The 19,832-nt window shown below is 41.7% G+C and overlaps 1 long non-coding RNA gene across 1 annotated transcript in view; it reads right to left on the reverse strand.

Annotated features, from left to right (window-relative positions):
- Window positions 1-447: 447 nt before the first annotated feature.
- LOC101945604 (uncharacterized) overlaps window positions 448-19,832 on the reverse strand; it is a 28,649-nt gene continuing 9,264 nt past the window's right edge. Inside the window, exons 2-5 of the long non-coding RNA XR_256782.5 lie at window positions 18,657-18,825; window positions 18,157-18,339; window positions 1,640-1,695; window positions 448-1,220 (exon numbers count right to left, since the gene is read on the reverse strand). This is a non-coding gene — a long non-coding RNA (uncharacterized LOC101945604). The remainder of the gene's footprint in view (window positions 1,221-1,639; window positions 1,696-18,156; window positions 18,340-18,656; window positions 18,826-19,832) is intronic.

Below are 19,832 nucleotides of genomic sequence, written 5' to 3' on the forward strand. Positions count from 1 at the left end.
CAGAACACTTCTCCTGAGAACCACGCGTGCCCCAGCCATGCAATACGAGGAATTTTCTTCCTTTTCTGTGGGGAAACAGGAGTGTTTGGTCTCTGCCGAAGGACATATTTACTTCATCTGCATCACAAGAGGCAACTCATGGGACTGGTGATTTTTTTTAGGGCATCAGTGGGAAACCCTGGATCCTGTGTGAAATACATATGCAGGGAAAATGTGCTTTGTGTACCGAAGTGACCTGTCGCGTTCAGTGATATGGTCCCTGGGGGTAAAGCTGAGGCCATTTAACTGACTTCATGTGAGACTGCAGGAGAGCTAAGAGGAGAGAGTGTAATGGGTTCTTTGAATCATTCTAGCCCCACCTCTTTTGTTTAAAAAAATAAATTAGGCTGTGCAAATACTTTGCTGATCACAAAATCTACTGGCAAAATTATTGTGTTCTTCATTTTGTACAAAAGGGAAAACAAAAGCTGGCAAGAGTTGCAATTGTGGATGTTTATGTCAAATCCAATAAAAGGAAAAACATGAGCACCAGTCAGCATCTGAAGGGATATGAATACCACAAACTATTTTTGTTAAAGTCGACTGATAAAATTTGAATATTTCTCAGTCATTCCTTTCAAACATACGTAGGTAACAAGTTCAGCTTACGGTGCAGAGGACTGTTTTATGTGGTTGATAAACTTGCTCTCTGATTTCTCTTTATCTCAGGATTGTAAAAGGGAAGTGTATATAAAAATATAATAAAAGAGAATGAACAAGAGTTATTTTAACAGAAAAAAGAGGAGGGCATGGGGGGGGGGATATAATGCCAAAATAGACAGGAGATGGGGAAGAGGAGGAGAAAAGTGAAAGGAGAATAAGGAAAGGGAAGGGAGAGGAAAAAAAGAAGAGCAAATGGAAAGGAAGTGAAACACAGAAAAGAGGGGAGAAGGAAACAGGAAGACACGATGGAGTGGGAACCAAGAAAAGGAGCAATAATGAGGTCAGAAGAAGAAGAGGTGAAGGCACACAATGGACATTCAGCTGAGGAAGAGTTTCTTGCACATGGTACAGTGTTTCCTGTTGTGAAAGCCATTACAAATGGGGCACTGTGAATGTCACATAGAGGTCCATTTTTATATTAAATGATTGCCATCCTCCAGATGGGATCCACAACCACCTTCAGTTTCTCCTGTTTCAAGAGAAGTTCCAGTTCACTCCTACATGAAATTTCAGGCTTGCTGGGAAATGAGAAGAACAAAGAGTGTTTAAGTCTGGAGACAGCCCCAGGAGAAGACTGAAAGCAGAATTATATTCGATCCCACCCAGAATCCAGAGGAGAGAAAATACTGAGGGCCTGATCCAAAGCCCATTTGGAGTCAACTGAAAGACTCCCATTGTCTTCAATGAGTTTTGGATCACACACTAGTGGTGGAGGGGATTATTTCACCGCTGACCTCCTCCAGCAACACATAACAAGTCAATACCTATGGGGCAGACATTATGCAGCTCTTGAATTTGCAAAAAGTGTCTCATTGATATTAGGATTTTTAATAGACACAGCCACATGCATTATCACCTAAGGCAGGGGATGCTAATGGACATAAAGTAGCTTTGTTTTTAAAGAGTAAATGATGGAGTGAAAAATCCACATAGCTACCCAGTGTGCCAGCTGCTTCCAGCCCGCTTTAATTTCTGCAACTTCAGCAACCCCACCTGGAAAAAAAAAAAAGGAGTGGAATATTCTTAGTTTGCTTTTTTGAGCAAGGAATAGCTCTGCTTCATATATTTTGACCCCTTTTGAGGTTTGACTGTAGCCCTCAGGGAAGTAGTGGAGGGTTTGCAATATGTGTGTAGGCAAAAGGGCCTTTTGTAAATGACAAAAATGTGGAATTTGCTCGTGTGTGATACCCTTTTCTGTGAACTGCAATGGAAAAAGCTGCATTCAAAAGTTTTGCCTTGAGTGCTCAAATCTGGACTTCTCATTGCAGTTACTGATTTGACTTAGAATGCTATGGGCCAAATCCTGCCCTGTGTTTAATGGATTCAGTAGATGCCTTCATACTAGCAAAAATGCAAGGTTCACACATGTATGAAATATACAACAGTGTCTTTAACTAGGCATGATCCTTTCATGTTTCTTGCATTAAACTTAGATTAATTTTCGTTCCATGTATTGCCTCATCCAGGGGGCAAAGACAGCACATGGATCCTTCCCATCCCATTGTGCAACAAGAGGGCAGTATTGATAAATCCATCTACTGGCTGTCAGAACACCATGGCCATGAGGTGATTTGGTCTGCTGGCTAAAGGGCATGGCCAGGCCACCAGCTGGCACTATCAGTTGGGAAGAGGCATTAGCCAATGTTGCACGCAGCTCCTTTGCAGAGCATCAGCATGTTGTTTCAGGCACACCCTGAGCAATTCTGTCCTGCATTGACAATATAGCTTTTGGTTCCTATGCTTGGCCAAATGTTCACTCCCCTCCCCTTCTTCAGTCCCAGGATCACATCAGTAAGGGCAGGATTTCACTTTCTATCTTCAGGTGGGAGGAGCTGATCAATATGCTGAGGTTAGGGCTGGTTAAAAATTTCCCATCACATTTGTTTTTGAATGGTGCATTGTAGAAGATGTAACCCAACCAGGGAGCCCAGCCTCTAAGGGAGAATAGGATCACGAGGCTCTGAATTACAACTCCAATGAGGCAACACAGCAGCTCACGTGGACACAGATTAATGTCAGACTGACCCCAAGTGAGGCATTTAGATTTGGTTTGACAAACTGAAATGTTTTGATTTGGCTTGACATGAAACAAAATATTTCAATGTGATTTTCCAGATTGAAAATTTCAGTTTTGTGGAACTATATTTCCCCAACAAGTTCTTGTTACCTCTCTATTTATAGAAAGATATATAGCTAGAGATATATCATAAATTGGATACACTTGTGCTAGTCTAACTGGATTTGGTGGGAGGGGAAGTTCTTCCATTCCTAATTCTTAGCTCATGTTTCCCCTTGTGTAGAAACATTTTTTTAAATAAATTGAATGGCCCTTGGGGGAAATACCCAAGGGTTTAAATCACAGGGAAGCAATAGTTTGTGAACTCCATCTTATTATGTCAACTCAGAAAAACAGCTTGTGAGCTTTGCAAAACTTCAAAAGGTATGAGGTTCATTTGTCCCTATTTGTCACTCAGAAATGGCATTTCCCTGCAGTTTTAAAAGACACAGGCCATGAAAGAAAGGTTACTAAACTAGGTCTCTTAATAATGTATGGACTGGAAAGGTGGTCCAACATGATGTGAACGTAATGAATAAACAACCCTTTAAATTTCTATAGCACAAAGAATACTTAAAAGAAACCAATTGAGACATGAGATTTTGCTTGAAACTGCTCTGAGTATAATACTTTACAATTATTTTGTTTAAAACAAACCAAACGAATAGCTCAGTGCAAGCAGTGTTTCAGTCATCAGCATCTCTGTAATAACAAACCAAGGTGCTGTGCACAACAGATGAGGCATATTTTAAAATTATGAAAAATGCAAATCAGTGGCTTCTTAATTGTCGGAAAACATGGAGGCAGGGAGAGGATCCTGTGAATTATGTAACCCTGGTACATACTCTTAACATAATCGCTCTCCACTGAACGTTCTGAACCTTGAGTCCAGGCTGAATTGAATTGGTTCCAGAGTCAATACAACTGTGTTTCTCACTGCCCTGGTGAGCAGCTCCACTTTAAGAGCCGGAAAGGAGAGACAGTTGTCTGCCATGTTACCAATCTTCATCTCAGAGACCCCTGAGGTCACTTCAAAACATGAGTGTCCTACAGTACATGGTCATAAATTGAGGGGATTCCCATTTGGGACCTGTCTCGGGACATTTTATTTGTTGATTCATGGCTATGTGACTCAATTTGCTATTTATTTAAACATTCCATTCACCAGTACACAGCCACATAAAATATGGACTCACATTCTTGTGAGAGTCCTAGAGGCCTGTAGGTCATTGACACATGCCAAAATTTGCTTGGGTCAAAGCCAAGTGTTCAGTTCACATATACAATGAATGACAGAATGCAGTTTGTAAATTACTGTACAAACTCAAACTATAAGTTGTCAATTTACCTCATGGAATAACGCCAGATTTATTTTTCTGCTATGGGGTAATCACCTCTGCCTTTAAGATGCTGTCAGGTGAAGGTTAAGATTCTCTGGTGCCAAAAGTTTGAATTCCTATCCAATACATAGGGTTTGCTTCATCTTAAAGTCATGGATGATTTTGTTTTGCCTGATGTCCATCATTGTGTGGTCACACTCATGAATCTTTGCACCATTCAGACCACGCCTGCATTTCAGGCTTCTTGGAAGAGGCAGGCAAAATGTCCTGCCTTTAGGAGACTTCATTACATTCAGCCACTGCTTGAGTTTAGTCTGCTGGCTGAGTAATTACAGCTTGGTTAGGGGGTTTAATGATGTAGCGCCTGCCTCTGCTATTAGCCAAACTTCCCTCCCAGCCACCCTCTTTTGATTCTGAGTCACAGCAGCACGATTTCCTTGACCCTGTACGATGGCCCAAGGGCCAGAGAGTATACCTTCATGAAAGTACCTCTTGAACTTCACCTTTCCAGGATGTTGTACCTGTGGATGGTCTGCCTTCACGCACTTTCCCTCAGCCTCCTGGTAGGGTTCTTAATTAGTCAATAGTGATAATTTCTCAAACTGTGTATTGACTAGCCTGACACCACAGTGACAAGCACATTGCATATTAGAAAGAAGAGACAGCACTTCTTTATACTTAGAATAAGAGATAATTGTGGTATCTCAGATGCCACTGTATCATATCATCCATCCATATTTAATCAGAATTCTCTAGTAACTCCAATGGGGAGTTCTACCTAGGAAAGAATGGCACAATCATGGCCACTCTATGTATGTGAGAGACGAGGAAATGTATATATTCATGACAATATTTCTGTGAAACAAAAATAGACGTAATTCACTTGGAAATGAAACTATGGCTCTCCTTTGAAGTGTATTTTATCAGAAGTATAAACATTTATTTCATTTATTGTCTTTTGTAATGGAACTATTAATGTTTTAATGGATGAAGGGAAAGTTCCTGTTCTAACTTTTTCACTAACACAACATGATTTTCCTATTGGTGTCCCTGCTCACGTATGAAATATTTTCTGTTGGAGTAATGATTTCAGATCAATTGTCTATTGGCTCTCACCCTTACTCCAGAGGTTATGTCAATAGAAAATTCCAGAAAGTAATGTCACTGAGACATGAAATTAATTTTGTGTGTCTTACTAGTTTTGCCAAAACAGCAGCCAGGACTTAAGAGTTTAGTGAGCATGCAACAACCTTCTGTGAATGGAAAGTTTAATTTTTCTCTCAGGACTCTCACTTTTTATTATTCAGTCTGCTCAAACTAGTGAAGGATCTCAAACCAACATGCTTCTGTGGTATTTCATGCCCAGGTCAGTTACTCTGTTCCCTTGCAGAATCCTGTCACTTGTCTGCCTCCCTTTACTGTGTGAATAACAATTTATTGCATTTTCTGAGGGGAAGAGGGGAGCGTTTGAAATATGCGGTAACAAAGCAAGGAGTTGGGATTGAGATTAAGGGAATGCTTTTGGAGAAAGCTTTAATGTACTTGAATGTAATTGGCCAGCTTCTCTAGTCAGGATTGGTGGATTGATTTGTTTTGCACCATTCAGAAGACTTAAAGGCACCACAATCTGAATACAGATTCCCAACACAGAGTTCCTTTGGTGCAGAGTAACTCTCTGCTGGGAGTAACTGTGCCTAAGGTGGGTCTTTGCCTCTTCCTCCTCACTTTGGCTCGGGGGATAGAAGAGACACACTGCGGTCAGGAAAGTGGTATCACATAGTCCTGCTTACTACATCAATTCTTACTAGCGCAGGGTCCATGAAGGATCCTATGTCACGGATGCAATTGAGAGTTGCCCAATAGCAGCTCTTAGTGGTGCTGGGGTCAGCCTCAGAGTCACCAACTCCCTGATGCCCACCCCAACTCACAGGCAAAATGGTACAAAATGTAGGAGAGAAGCCACCCCAAAAGGTTTTAAGGGATTTCCTGGGGAGAGATGAACCACTTGAAGTTCATGTTCTGTTTAAGCTCTATCCCTTAAGGCATGGTTGGGGAGAGAAAGAGTTGACAGTTGAGCAGTGTGTGATAGCACGACTGAGAAGCAAAGCTAGCACTATAAATAAGAACTAAGGGACTGTGGCCGAGGAAAGGGAGATGGGAAGGTAGGGAGGAAAGGGGTGGTGGGATTTGGGAAGGTAGGGAGGAAAGAAAATAGTGAGGAATAGAGAGAACTGCAAAGAGAATGTGGAGCTTTGACAAGAGAAGGAGTTGGTAATTCTAGGAGGGAAGGACACGGAGAGGACCTAGAAATAAAGAGGAATCATTTAATACAATGAAAGAAAGAGAAAGAAGCTGACCTGGCAGCAGATAGGGCAGGTCAGACTGCTCAGAGAGAATAATAGAAATTAGAATAAAAAAGCCCTGCTAGGTTATCTAGCAAAATTCATCCCCTACCAGTGCAGGGTTATTTCCTACAGTACATTTTTCCAGTGAGAGAAAGACAGAAAGCAAAGAGCATAAGGCAGCGAGAGATTCTTGCAATCCTGCAGGCAGAGTGGCAGGAAAAGAAAGAGCACAGCAGCAGAAAAAGCAGAGACTCATGGCAGCTAATGGCAGGTATGTTAGGTTCCACCCAGTAATGTCTCTTGTGCAATCAGCTGCCAAGGCTTCTCTTTTCTCTGCTCCTAGGCCTTTTCATTTTCTCCTGCTCTCCTTCCAGCTTTGCCTGCATCTCTCTATGAATTTTAGAGCTGAGCAAAACACTTGTGGTGAATAATTTACATTATGCATCTAGCCTCTTACTCTGCTCTGGGGATGTCCATGAGCAGATGGCAATTTATCCAAGGGTATTTTTTATTTTAGTTGATGCTGAAAATGTTGTTTTCCCCAAAAGTTTTTTACTCTACAAGTCGGTCTAAAGAAGCTAACTGGGAGCACTAACTTCTAGTTATTCGATATTTGAACTGTGTTGAGTTGTGATGAGTCAGACATTGTATGGGTACTTTTTCTGTTCGCTGACTAGATGAGAGTAAGTCCTATAATCAGGAGAGGGTTTGGAGAAACCACCAGAACTTTAACTCTCTCAGGGACAAATAGCAGGTAGATTAACAATCTTCATAAGACCTTTGTATCTTTGGCAACTGCAACACTGTAATTCGTTGTGCAGGAGAAGTAAATAGATCACTTCAATGTGTCTTATAGCCCTTCTATTATCACTGACAGCCTCCAGCCACTGCAGGCCTTTCATTTAAAAGAAAGATAGCCTGGTTCTAATCCATGCTGACTGACTGCCAGTCTCCTTGGCCAATGACCAGCCCCTCTCAGGATCAGGCCAAAATTATCAGGATGCAGGTTGAAACCACTGAAGGTTTCCAACTAATCCATGCAAGCTTGTTTTCCTGTTACCTTTGTCATTTTCTTCCCCCAACTCTCGTGTTGCGAATCTCAAACCCAGCTATCAAATCATGTCCCTCTTAGAGTTGGGTGAAAAACAGGTCAGAATTCCTGTAAAGATATTGCCCTGTTTTCTTTACCGCAATTTCATTTTTTTCAGACAGTTCTACTCTGAGTTCATGTAAGGGATAGTGATCTTGAGATGGGATCACAAAGAAATGCTTCCTTAAGTGCCAGGTGGGATCATACACTTAGGGATATCATAGGAATTTGCGCCTTCTTCTGAAGTGTTTGGCACTGGCTACTATTGGATATTGGAGTAGGTGGGCCAATGGCCAGACATGGAACAGCAATCCTTACATTTGGATTTATAAGGCAGTTCTCCTGCATTTTGTTTTATAGGTAGCACAGATATTTAACTAGATGTATTTGACAAAACACTTTCATTGTTGCGGTTTTATATCAATATTAAGCATATTACAATATTCCTCATGAGCCAAGAGTTGAATGGTGTAATTTTTTTCTTTATATGGAAACTTTATAAAAAACAAAAACAAAACAAAAAAAACAAACAAAAAACTACTACTGTAAAGATCAAGCGTGTCTCTCTGAGAGATCACTACTTTCCTTTTTCAGGAGCCAGGGCTTAACAATGCTGTAGGAAAAAAAAATCTATATGACAAATCGTGTAGTACAAGTTTATGTGGTTAACCAAGAAACATGCTATGAGTCAAGCCTTTGGAAAGAGTTTAGTAATTAAAGACAAATGCTATGACATAATCATTTACACACAGCAGAAAGATTTTTAGATTAAATCTGGCCTGACCCATTGCTCAGCAAGTGTTATCTGGGATTCTAGAGAGTCATTCACTTATTTACGTTCTAATTTGGCCCACATGTTTTATTAAAAACAAAAGCCTACATTTCTCATAGGAACTAGCTCCAGTTCAATTCTGGTTAATGAGTTTGGTTGAGTTCCGGAATGGATCAGCTCCAATACGTGTCGTATGGAGATACCCATAAAACAGAGAACTTTACAGCTCTAAAATGACACTCTTGGAAAATTAGGAACTTTTCAAATAAAATTTTCTTTTTTTCTTTTTTTTGGTTAAAGTGAATTTAGTTCTTGTGAAAGGCTCCTGATTGACAGCATTGGAGATTGAGCTCTTGTCCTTAATACAGCATAGACAGTGCAAACTTCAGTTACACTAGTAAAGGATGAAATTCACCCTACTACAGAGAACTTGTGCCAGGCTGGGACAGGAAGTAAGGTGGCATAGGAGTCAGCTATGCACAATTTATGGCAGCTGGGGACTCCCCCACACCAGATGAAATCCAGCTGCTTTCCAGACCCTTATAGTTTAGGAAATGGTCCCTTGTTCTGTACCTCTACAAACACAGACATTTACTGGGGGGGTTTACCTGGAGGAGCTGCTAGATGCTCCTAAACTGCTGGACAAGCCTCCTTCCTACCTTAAAGGGGGTAGCATTCAGACTTAATTTTCCAACTGAAGTGCACTGATCAGGGCTCCACTTACTCTCTCTCGTCTAGTCTCAGACAAAGCACAACGAGCCAAGTCCAAATTCGCTGTCTATTCAGCAAGGCTTCTGCTGGGAATGGTGTGAGAAGGGCAAGGATCTCCATCTGGAAGGGGGCAGGGATTGAGGCTAGGCAGTAGCTGCTCATGGGGGCAGTAATGCAGTGAGGAGAGGAGAAGCTAAACAGAATCTATTAGGACTGAGGGAAAGCAGAAGGAGTGAACTACGGCCAAGAGAAGATTCCCTGCACAAAGCTTGGTAATTCCGCAGAGTCAGTCAAAAATGGGTGGGGGGTAGGGATTGCAAAAAAAATTGAAGTTATTTGTGTGGGTTTTTCACTTATTCAATTTTTTTGGCCAAATTTTTATAGACATTTTTTGGGTTAAAACATTTAGGCAGGTTCAGTTTGCCCCTCCCCCCTTTCTCCTTTTCCATTTTGTCAGTGAAAAAAGAACCAGGGTGGGGAGAGGGGAGAAAGGAATAGTAAAATGACAACCAAAATAATCCAATGGAAAAACTTTGATCTTCCTGTTTCATAAGGAGAAATGGGAATGTCCAAGAAAAACATGGAGGGGGGGGGAGGAGGAGGAAACCACTTTGAAAAATATCACTTTTTGGCCAAAAAAATTTCAGTTGAAAACTTTCAATCAGCACTGCTAGTGGGGCCTCATGCTGGGGCGGGGAATTTGAGGAGTACACACAACTTCTCATTCTACCTGCGTCACTGACCCAAGGTGCTGAGTGTCTGGTATCGTTAAAGATTTCAGTCAGAATTCTCCATTCCCCAAATCTCTGAGTCATCCGCTACTAAAGTAGAAAATATTATTTCCTTTGTAAAATAGCTGAACCTGGTAGAATGCCGTAGGCAGCTATTGGAAGGAAAAGGGACAGGGCTTTATTTTAAATGAGTATTTACCCATAAAAGAAACATTTAAGTTCTGATTGACCTATCCAGCTTCATGGCTCCAGTGAGGCCCTAATCCTGCAAAGTGAGGTACCCAGACTTCAATGTGCCTCTGCATGAGCAGAGGGATGCACCTGCATGTATCTCTTGGGAGGACATGACCTTGATGAATAGGATGCAGAGGAGGGGGCAATATTACTGGTGACTCTACAATGTGTAGAACAGAGCCGGTTTTCCCCCAAATATGTGAAGATGGAAATAACATGGAAAGGAAAGGATTAAATGTATTATTAGCTGAAGGTAAAGATGAGACTATGGGTGGGATTTTCAGGGGCCTAAGAGAGCCTGGCACCCAACTCTTATTGAAAGTGAATTGGAATTGAGGTCCGGATTCACACAGTTACTTAGGAGCCTAACTCCCATTGGGTACAGTGGGAGTTACACGTTTAATAACCTTTGTGAATCTGGGCCTGGGTACCTAATTTCTTTGGTCACCTTTGAAAATCCCACCCATATTGCTAACATATACAGAGTTAAATCAGTAGTCCTGTTTGGGCTGAAGAAAGAATGTCCTTCAAAATGGGGCCCTGTTATTTTTAATCTAGAGCACTGAGAGATGGTCATCCCTTTTGTTCATATGTCTATGGCAATATTGGGCTTCTACTATAAGTTACTTAGGATACAGCTGAGAACACTTCTGGCTTTACCCTAGGGAAAACAATTACTAAGGATCTCCTCCTCTCTAACCCCAATCACGGCAGACCCCGGTGCTTGCATGCAGCTCCATTGATAGCAGTAGGGCTCCTTGCAAGATCTGCCTGCATAAGACACGTGCAGAACCAGAGCCCATCCGTGTAATGCTCAATGAAACCTACGGAAGCTTTGCCTGCAGAGGATTATATGCTCAAGACCTAAGTATTAAAAACAATAACAATGATTAAAATATAAACATCTTCCAGCCTTTGTTTCTCACTTTGTCATGTGGCTGCAGAGCAAATAGAGCTGCTTTCTTGGTTTGCCTTTTTTTAAATTATTATTTATTTGCTTAGGAGAGCTAAAGTAGGATTCAGAGATGTATTTGCCATTAGTAACTGCTTGGCACTGGTATTTAAAACAGTTCCATTCTATCTATGGCAGCTTTTACCTTTTCCTAAGCCTCACAAAACCAAGATTTACAAGCTAATGAATGCTAACTGACAATATGTAGATGATATCCTGTAATCTGACTTTTTGGTGGTAGATAGCTAATGCTCACAAGTTTACTCTCAAACGGACTGTATAAGACTGGTTATCTACTGCGGTACTTTATCCTTTTATGAGGGTGAATCCAAAGTGCATTAAGTAATGCATAATAAAATTAGGTTGGGGAAAAAAAAGAGAGAGAAAAAAGTTAAGCACAGTAAAATAAGCTCAAATGACTTCACTGTTAAGTAATGACTCCTACCAAATAACTGCATTGTAGTTTTATCTTTCCAACCAAGATTGTGTTAATGCTCTAAAATTAAATCTCTTGTGAAAGTTATCTGGAATTTCTCAACAAGTTTTAAAGGGGTTTATTTTTTCATCAGAGGTCATGCCTCAAGAATTTGTAGGAATTCCGCCTGGAAAGTAATAATCAGTGGAAACTGGCAGTCAAAGCTAATTTATATTACTCTTCCAGATAAAAATTCCTTCCGTCTTAGACCTGCATTTCAAAAAAGATTATTATCACTCTTGAGAGAATACATCAGTGAAAAAAGAGAAGGAATGACTTAAGAGAAGTCTCTCCTGCATCTGTAGATTTGGGTTTTATGGTGGGTTTTGTGTTTTATAATTCTTCCTTCTGGAATGCCTGAAGGATGGAGGCATAAAGACAGGAAAGGGGGAAGGAGAGGTGTGTATAAGGAGGAACCAAAGCAAACTTTAAAAATTCAGTTACCAAGTAATTTTCCAGGGATTTTGGAGGTAAGTGGAGTAGGATGACGCATTTCCTAAATACAGTAGTTACTCCTTTTCTCCTGTTTCTATTCTATTCACACAGCATGCCCATCACTGTGATATCAGTCTTCCTGTCAGGATTTATTTTAATGGGCTGACTGTTGCAAAAGAAAAATGCAGTCAGACCTTTCCCAAGTTCAGTTCATATTTAAACAAATTTCCTCATATGCCTCCTCAGGGCCAGCTGGAGCTAAACATTAAGCCACCCTAGGCGTTCGTCCCCTGAAAACTATCTGGGGCCGAGGCTAGAATGGCTGAGCTGGAGCTGCATTTGTGCAGTAGCCCCTGATCCTAGCTGCAGTTGTGTGGGGGACTGGAAGGAAGACAGGGTTCCCTTAAAAAGGAAGGCCCCCACATAAGCTATGCAGGGGAGAAGAATAAGCTGGATATACCCCTGAAAAATCAACTCCCTAGGTTAGGGAAGTCAATTATTTTTTTCAAGGTCCAAATTCCTTGGTCAATATATAGTCAAGGTCCAGACTACACATCATAATAACAATATTAAGTAAATAGAAAGATTTGGTGGTCCATTCAAAAGTGTCTGATGATTTTGAATTTGGCCCATGGTCCACCTATTGACCACCCCTGCCCTACATGGTTGTCAGAGTGGTCTATACCTAATGCAAATCCTGCTGGGGCCAAATCTTGCTTGCCTTATTGTCTGCAAATTCCCAGTGGGAGGCTGACAGAAGTGAGGCAAGTGAGATTTGACCTTTGGTGATATAGTCTTCTAGTTCAGTAGGATTGGTCCTCAGAAGGACTCCTGTGTGTGGGTATGGTGGGCAAACAGACAGTGCTTTGGTTCATGTCATCAATATCATAATTGCAATCAATAGTCAAAAGTACCTACTTGTAGAAACCCATATTACAACAACCACACTCAAAGCCTGAGTAAAGTTTGTTTGGCAGCATCTCAAACTGAGATCCAATTAATAAACAGTATGAACGTTATATGCACGTTACAAAACAGCATGTTTTGCTGTCCTGTATAGTCATGCTAGATTAGGTAGTCTCACTTTTAAGCATAAAGCAGAGCATTTGTGAATATGGGAAGCTTTCTATTTACTAGGAATTCAATCACTTTTCATTTTAATGTTTCTACAGTTTGGTTTTTTTAACTTAAATCTGTCAGTGTCATATATACACAAGCACACGTGTGTGTATGTTTTCCACAGGATTCCAAATCGTATTTTTGGTGCAAGGCCATCGATAATCCTGAGAGATTCCAGAGAGTAGGTAATTCTTTAGGAGTGGAAACAGAAGAGAGATTTGCTTCCAATTGTGAGCTCATTCCTAGGTCACCAGGAAAGCAGAAAGAGAAATAGGCTCCAAAATAAACAACAGTTTGACCTTGAAAGCATTTTTCTCTTAGGGTGCCCAACTTTGCATGAAGGAATTCCTAAATATTCACCTCAACCATTCAAAGGGCTGTTTTACTTTCTTCAGTCATTAGTGGACATTTTCAGTGAGCGCATTGTGACAACATACTGACTCCATGGTACTTTTCATGGGGGAAGGTTCAAGGAATACACATAACCAAAGGGTCAGAGCTTTAGCTACTCTGGAGGGAAAACAACAGTTATAAATGATGAGTAGCAACAAATTTGTTAACTTAGTGGGCCAGACAAACTTGTATTAGTGCCAGAGAGTTTAATTTTGTTGTAACATATGATTTTTCAGCAAATATTAACTAATAGATGAACTATGCACAGATTTCCTTCCTTAGGCTACCTGAATCCTTTCTTTTTTGTTTGTTTGTTTAATTGTCTAAGCTAGGCTGTAAGAAAGTGATTAATAAAGACTCAAAAGCTATTAGTGGGTGGTTTGGTTTCATTCAGTGCTATTAGTTGTACAGTGTGTGTCTTTTCCTCCCCATCTATTTGAACTTACACTGTATTTGTTTTCTGATTTACTGTATACTTCTTTTGTAGAAGTCATAGGCAGAGTGTTTAAAAGGGGGTGGCAGTGGGGGAATGTAGCCAATGCATTATATTGTATCCAACATCTCTCAACATCCTAAGCATACCAATCATTAGCTGCCAAAACTGTTCTTCATGCTTTCATGACTTGGTACTGATGTGACTGCCAGACACTAGAGTGGGTGTAGCTCCTTAGTGGAATCCCTTATCTGTGTTTGTGGCTTGCACCTTATCACGACTGAGACTCGATTAGCGACCCCTGTGGTCCTTATCTGATATATTTTGTTATTTGGACTTTCACAAACTACAGTAAAAGAGCACCCAGCCAATGATCCAGCTTCCCTTGACAGTTTTGAAAATACACTGTTGAATATAGAGATCTTTCAATTTTTTAATCAAATTAGATTAAAAAATCCAGCATCAACATAAATATAGCAAGCTTCCCCACAGAACCCCCACCTGACTCTTATGCCATTGCTACTCGGCCCTACTCAACACCCATGTGCTAATGCACAAGGGAGCAAAAGTGAACTTTGCAGCACTCTCTAAAGGCTAACAAACTCAAGCTATTACAGATCTGGAGAGGAAGCAAGTTCCAAATATCCACAGGCACTAGATCTATTGGGTGAGCCAAAAAGTAGTCTTCCCTGGCCAAAGCCATAGGAGCTAAGCTTCTCTCAGCTGGAAGTTTGCATACCTGGCAGCATTAGGTATTATAATGTAATCAGAGGCATTAAAGAGAGAAGATGTCTGTAAGATCATCCAGTCTGCCTTCCTGAAAATGCAGATTTTTTATATAATTGCTTGGCTCAAGATTTGTCTGTCAGATTGTTCCAAAATTCAAGGTATCCAAAATATGGTGGCTCATCTTTTCATCCATTCACAGGAACTCATCTTGATCCTTGGAATTCTTCACTGGCCTCCTCTCCATTTCTGGAACCAGTTCTATCATTCTTCATCTTCAAAATTCTCCTTGGACTTGCACTCTTCCTGTTTCTGTTACTTTATGTCACCTTGTTCTTCATCCTTTCTTCACATTCCTTGAAGATTTCTATCCCATCTTCCTGTCTTTTCTCCATTTGTTCTTCCCTCAACCATGTTGCCATCTTTCTCTCCCATCATCCCATCCTCCTCCTCACCGTCATTATTTGGAACAAATTCACTGTGTCAAATTAATTCCATGACTTCCTTCAAATCCTATGTCAAGACACATGCTTCTTCTGGCCTATAGCTATTAGCTGGAGTTAATGTTAGATGGCTCCTGAAAGTGGGTGATTAGTAATACTCTGATGCTCTGAGGACATAGAATACAAGTGGCTTCCTGAATGATGGCAGACTGTCTCCATGGTCTTTGTAAAGTTTGGATGCTATTTCTTTCCTCACTTTTCTCTACTTACTGTTGTTCACATCCTTTTTTCATGGCTATAGCAATAACACACTGGACTCCTAACTCTCCTTTTCATAGAACAATAATTCCTGTTGCTTGACTGTCCCAGTTTCTAGAGCTGGTTGAAAATTTTGTTTCTAAACTGTTTTTCAGCATAAAATTGGATTTTCAACTTTATTGCAAGAAGCATCTGCACCACAATGTCTCTTCACAATCTCTCACCACAATGTCTCCACTGATGCGCTACACAAACACCCAGAGGTTTCTGCCCCTCAAAGAAGAAAATACCCCATTCTCTCAAATAGGATATGAGAATAGGAAAGTCACCCCCTCATTCTGGGTCTCAGGACACCTTGCGTCCTGATGCTGATACAGATGAGGCTCTTATCCCCTCCAGTATCAAGACCATGGCACTATCTAAGAAGACCACACCCCATAAAATGGCCTAGAGCAGTACCAGTATCAGCACTGGCCTCTGTGAGTTCTGAAACACAAGGACTCCAGAGCCAAGCTGAAATAACCATTGATACTGTCTTCTGTAGCCAGCCGAGAAGGACGCACTGATTGCACTTTGGTATCACCTCCACTACCACTCAACATACTGACTCCTGAGGGCCCCTGTCCAGAGTCCCTGGTACCATTCAGGTCCATGAGGACCTTTGAATCCTGGAAGAGCCTAAATCACCACTACTGAAGGGTACCGAGAGACACTCTGCCAGTACCAACTCACCTTCTAGAGCCTACTTTCCCTCCGATACTACCATCTCCAATGGCAACTCATCCTCCAGTACCAGCACTGTCACCAGCCCCACACAAACTCTTTGAGCTTACCAAGAGACATTTCTAGCTGGTATCGACATGTCCTCTGGTACCGTTTTACCAGCCAATCAACTATTGACCTCTGAGATCAATGTAGTTACAGGACCCAATGTAGTTCCCAGGTCCTACCACCATCTCAACCACTGATATTGGTGCCACTTGCCCCTCTAGTGGACACGGGATGACACCTCCTCCAATTCTTAGGTGTCTATACAAGGTTCCTCCACCTTCCCATTCCAGCCTCCCTCCCTTCAGGTACACCCCAAGGAGGAAACTCCCAGCAGGAGTTATACCTAGCAACCCTGGCAAGGACAATCTTGGGGCCCTGCCCTCTTTTCTTATGCCCCATCACAGTGGGCTTATGGGCTTGTGGGCACCTTAAAGAGATCAGTTATACAGGGTCCCATCTTGTCAGAGGGCATGCCAGGAGCAACAACAGGAGCAACAACCACAGCCCTAGGGTCCCGTTCCACAGAAGGATCTTGCAGAGCAGCAAGAACCAGCTGAGGAAGAAGGAACACCTCCTTCCCACAAATCCTCCTCCTCACTAGATGAGGCTGTCATGCCTCCCCCACCATCTTAGACCTTGTAAGACTCATAGACTTTAAGGCCAGAAGGGACCATAATCATCATCTAGTCTAACCTGCATATTGCAGGCCACAGAACCTCACCCATCCACTCCTGTAATAGGCCCATAGCCTTTGGCTGAGTTACTGAAGTCCTCAAATCTTGATTTAAAGACTTCAAATTAAAGAGAATCTACCATTTACTCTAGTCTAGTTCAAATGAACAAGTGCCCCCACACTGCTGAGGAAGGCAAAAAACAAAAAAACAAAAACAAAACAAAACAGGGTCTCCACCAATCTGATCTGGGGGGAAATTTCTTCCCGACTCCAAACATGGTGATCAGTTAGACCCTGTGCATGTGGGTAAGACCCACCAGCCAGACACCTGGAGAACAATTCTCTGTAGTAGCTCAGAGTCCTCCCCATCCATCTAATAGCAGTTGCATATGAGCCATATGCCATTGTAGGCAAGGCCATCATACTATCTCGTCCATAAATTTATCAAATTTGGTCTTGAAAAAAGTTGGGTTTTTGTCCCGCTATTCCCCTTGGAAGGCTGTTCCAGAACCTCACTCCTCTGATGGTTACAAACTTTCATCTAATTTCAAGCTTAATGATGGTTAGGTTTTATTCATTTCTTCTTGTGCCAGCATTGGCTCTTAACTTAAATAACTTCTCTCCTTCCGCGGTGTTTATCCCTCTGAGGTATTTAGAGAGAGCAATCATACTTCAGCTTTTGTTTTGTTAGGCTAAACAAGCCACGCTCCCTAAGTCTCCTCTCATAAGGTATATTCTCCATTCCTCTGATCATCATAGTAGCCCTTCTCTACATCTGGTCCGGTTTGAATTCATCTTTCTAAACACGAGGGACCAGAATTGCACACGCTATTCCACATGAGGTCTCGCCAGTCCTTTGTATAATAGTAGTAACACTTCCCTATATCTACTGGAAATACCTCGCCTGATTCATCAAAGGATTGCATTAGCCTTTTTCATGGCCACATCATATTGGCGGCTCATAGTCATCCTGTGATCGACCAGTCTTTCTCCTCCTCTGTTGCTTCTGACTGATATGTCCCCAGCTTATAGCAAAAATTCTTGTTGTTAGTGCCTAAGTGCATGACCTTGCACTTTGCACTATTAAATTTCATCCTGTTTCTATTGCTCCAGTTTTCAATGTCTCCAAATTTTCTCATCTGATATTCTGGTGGCCAGAATAGTGGAGACTTTATAAATTGTGTTGGAGAAGATACAGGAACCCCAACATTCCCTCTTGGACATTCTTGATCTCTCTCCTCAGGGCAAAATTGCCCTGCCCATCAATGATGCTGTGCTGGCCCCAGCATATATGATGTGGCAAACTCCAGTTACCATACAGATTTGCCACAATGTCCAGCCTCAATTTAACAATATGACAGAACCCACAAACCACAGCAAGGGCTTGCCTGGGTCATACAACAGCCCGTACATTAGTAAGACTACACTTTTGGTGTCTTCAAGCCTGGCTGAGAACTGTCACCAATAAGCACAATCTATCCAAGCAGGTGCCCCTACCTTGGAAGGTCCTCAATTCTCTAAATTGGTGGAAGGATCCACAAAAGGCGTGTGTGGGAGTTCTGTTCTTGCAGCCTCCTCCAATGAGGATCATTGTTACAGATGCCTCCATCACAGGCTGGGATGCATGCTTTCAGAACTTCACAGCTCAGGGCAAATGGACTCCTCAAGAGGCAATCCTCCCTATTAACATATTAGAGCACAGAGCTGTTTGTTATGCTTGCCAACACTTCCTACCCCATGTCAGAGATCACCTAACAAAAGTAATGCTGGACACAGAGCAGCAATGTATTACATCAATTGACAATGACGAGCAAGATCTCAGTCATGGCGCCAAATCCATAAACCTATGGAACTGGTGTATATCAAACCGCATATAGAGCTGAGCTGTTTGCCACTGTGTTCTGTAGTTCTGGTAGATAAACTCCCTTAGCAGGCATTTCCACATCAATCAATGAGTGGGAGCTGAACAGCAAGGTATTCCAAGAGATATGTCTTACCTGGGATCATCCAGAGGTAGATCTCTTTATGACACCATCCGAGGGGAAGTGCAGACTATTCTGCTCAAGGGGAGGGCATGGCCACAACTCAATAGGAGATGCCATAATCATTTCTTGGACTCAAGTATTGCAATATGCTTATCGCCCAGTGCCTTTACTGCTCAAGGTCCTAAACAAATTGAAACAGAAGAATAAGTAGCCATCTTCATAGCACCAGCATAGCTAAGACAAATGTGGTTTGCAGAGTTGGTTTACATGTCTCTGCTGTAACAGACTGACAATTTCCTGCAATATCTTGAGTTAAGACACCTTTGGAGTTCATTGTGTTAAAAATACAAATGTTCATGTACTATTGTGTGATTGTATGGAACTTCTTTAGCGGAAAGAAAAGATCAATGCAATCTCTGGAAGGTAGAAGGACTTTCAAAGATATTTTTGGAACAAAACATGTGAATTGGATTCCCTAGGAAGTACTTTGCAGTGATGGGAATGCAAATTCTCCCCCCTCAAAGCCAACCTTTTGAAGATACTCCCTGGAGCAAGAGATCCATTACATACCAGATCAAAGACCGCAAGAACTGGAAAGGATGAATTGAACATGTCATGAGCATGCTTGTTCTGAGCTGAAGCTGTGATGAATTGGTAACCACAAACCTTAGAGTGGGAGTTTGGACTGCTTCTGTCAGAATCTATGTTAGGGTTGGAGTTAATTCTGGTAAGCTTATTAGCATACATGTAGGTTGTTTTATTGTTTTTAGTATGTTTTCTCAATAATAATTTACTTTAAGAATAAAGTCTGGATGGTAACTTATAACTGTAGCAATTTCTCTATAGAGAAAGCAAACAGGTGTCCTTCAGCAACCTGTCTGTTCTGGGAAATACACAGTGAAGGCAAAAAATTGTGTAGCCTGGGAATACCCCAATCAGAAGGGAGAGGGACGCACATCTCCACTCAAGAGAGTCAACAGATGGGGAGCTGGAAGCTTGAGAGTGGATACTCTCCTGGGCCACTGTGGGGAAATATAGGTGCAGTTGCCCTGAACTGTGACATCTGCAACAGTTTTTCCACCTTCCCCTGACAGTGAATCGCCTCAGGCAGGAGTTAGGATCCATCAGCCACCCAACCTCTTGGCGCTTCACCTGAAGATGTGGCTACCATATGGCTTGCGGGTGTAG

The sequence above is a fragment of the Chrysemys picta genome, chromosome 3 (assembly GCF_011386835.1).
Source record: "Chrysemys picta bellii isolate R12L10 chromosome 3, ASM1138683v2, whole genome shotgun sequence".
Lineage (NCBI taxonomy): Eukaryota > Metazoa > Chordata > Testudines > Emydidae > Chrysemys > Chrysemys picta.